We start from the raw sequence: 2703 nt of genomic DNA, 5'->3' as shown, positions 1-2703 counted from the left end.
GAGGAGGCTGTGGGGCAAAAAGGTGAGTGAGGACGCCAAGGGGGAATGGGGTCCAACAGGCTGGAGAGTGCAGGCATGGGAATGGGATGGCACCTTAATGGGACCAGGTCAACCCAAGCTCCTTGGGGCACTGGTGACACAAATAACAAGTTGTGACCATTGCCAGAAAAAGTTATGGGGCCGAGACAGGCAAAGGGGCAGAAGGGCACAGGGCAGAGAGCCCTGGCTGTATAAGCGCATCCTGGGTTTCACTTCCCACAGGGCACCACCACTGCTGTGTGTCATTCCTGCATCTTCCTAGAGCCCTGGATATCCCTCAGGGAAACGACCCTCGTGTCCCTGGTGGGGAGGGCCAGACAGCCCCTCTGGGGTGCACAGGTAGCAGTGTGGTGCAGAGCAGGGCTGGCCTCAGCTCGCAGTTCGGCGGCAGTGTCAGCACAGAGGCAGGAAGGAGATGCAGCTTTAATGGCATTTGTTGATGTTTACAACATGAGTCATCTGGCTAAGCAGCCATAAATCAGCACCCCAACTCCTCCGGCATCAATCGTGTCCCCTCCTCTGTCCCCCCAGCACTGGACGAGTGCCTAGATCCTGCAGAAACAACCTCATAAATAACAGCAACAAAACAAACCCTGTTGCAGCCGCTGCAGGCCCGTGTGCACCAGGCATGAGATGAACGCTTCCCATCCATCACTTTAATGGTTGTACTCTGGAAATTAAACCTGTCACAGCCCATCAAGGTGAATGTTTTAAGTCTGTGACATCCCTTCATCTCCCCCCCACCCCCGCCCTGCTCCTTCCTGGCTCTTCTTTTGTTGCTTTCCTTCTCTCTTTTTCCTCTCTGCCCCTCCCATCCCTGTACCTACCACTGCACTCCTGCCCTGGTGCTCCAGACTGTCATCCTCTCCATGCTCCCCTACTGACAGAGGACCAGGTGGTAGATGTCTTTGGCCCTGAGGCTATTGCAGCTATGGCCTGGAATCTGCCAGCATCTCAGTGCCCAGTCCTGTTGGGGGAGAGCACATCTCCCATGGGTTGATGAGTCTCTCCTGCCCCACTCTCCCTGCAGGGGAACTGGGCATCATCTTTTCCTCCTCTCCCTCCCCTTCTCCTTTTCTTCCCTGTGATTTTTCCACCTTTCCCCTCACTTATTCCTCTTCTGTTCCATGTTACGCCGGTCATCCCAGGCTCCTGGCTTGCAGCCCTTGTCCTGGCTCACATCCTCTCCCCTGGAGCAATGGCAGCCCTTGTACCACCCCCAGGACCAGAGCTCACCCCTGGGCAGTGCCAAGGGTCTAGATATCTCCTGCATGGACAGCAGGGCACTGCTCTGCCCTGGACTGGGCTGCCTGGGGACGGGAGATCTGGGCACAAAGGACGCTAGGAATCCAGGGGAAGCTGCTGAGCTGGCAGCAATCAATGTGGATCACTGTCACCTCACACAGGACTGCTATCCATCCATCCATCCATCCATCCATCCATCCATCCCCATGCTCCTCTCTCCCATCATCTGTGTTCCCTGTTCATCCCTCTGTCCCACAAGCATCACATCTTTCCCCCTGCTCAGGGAGCTGCCCCCTAGCCCCATGGCAGCATCAGCCACTTCCAGGCATTGCCTAGCCCTGCGAGATGTGACAGCCTCACACCAGCTCTTACCTGACCCATGCCTTGCTGACCGGCTCCTGGGAGTGAACAGAGGCTCCCTGGGGGCTGCTGCGCTTGGCAGGTCCCAGCCCCACAGCAGGTCCTGGGGGCAGGCAGCCCTCCCTGCCACCCCCAGGCAGGGACAAGGAGAAGAGAGGAGGAGGCAGCAGGACGTGAGGCAGGAGGGGGCCACCACATGCTGCCTCAACATAGGGCAGCTTAGCCCAGCCCAGCCCAACCTGCCCCACTCCTGCAGCCCTGTATGTCCTGGGATGCAGAAGCAGAGCTATCCCCTGGGGCTGGGGCAGCTGAACACTTCAGGGCTGGTCCCTCTGCCTGCACGGTTGTCCCAGCATACCCAAGGGGAGGGCCAGAAATTGTGCAGGAGGCGTGGGAGGTCTATAGGGTCTGCCAGGACCTTCCGGCATCTTAAGGATGAGGGCGGCCTGCTTACTTGGCAGGGGTCAGGGCTTAACCCCAGTGGTTCTAGAGAGGTGGTAGAGGGTATCCATTATTCCTGCTACCAGGGGTTGATTTGGGCCCACTCAGAGTGAGCAGGTTCCCAAGAGGATCATGAAAGGAGCACAGAAACGGACTGAGAGGAGTTCAGACATCACCATGGGAAAAGAGTGGCTCACCCAAACAGCCTGAGCACTTTCCAGAACCCAGGAGGGCTTCCACCCCATCTTATTTCAGCGCACACCACACAGATGCAACCTGCTACCAGGGGTTGATTTGGGCCCACTCAGAGTGAGCAGGTTCCCAAGAGGATCATGAAAGGAGCACAGAAACGGACTGAGAGGAGTTCAGACATCACCATGGGAAAAGAGTGGCTCACCCAAACAGCCTGAGCACTTTCCAGAACCCAGGAGGGCTTCCACCCCATCTTATTTCAGCGCACACCACACAGATGCAACCAGGCTCACTGCAGCATGGGAAACAGCCCTGCCGCGTTTGCCAGCTCTGCTTTGGAGCACAGGTGAGTTTTGCCCTGCAAAGTGCAGCCCCCCAGGGATGCTGCGGGTGCAGGCGGGGGGGGGGGAGGGCGGGGCGTGTCCC

This window comes from Merops nubicus, unplaced genomic scaffold (assembly GCF_000691845.1).
Source record: "Merops nubicus isolate BGI_N331 unplaced genomic scaffold, ASM69184v1 scaffold42789, whole genome shotgun sequence".
NCBI lineage: Eukaryota > Metazoa > Chordata > Aves > Coraciiformes > Meropidae > Merops > Merops nubicus.
This window is presented reverse-complemented; position numbering follows the sequence as displayed.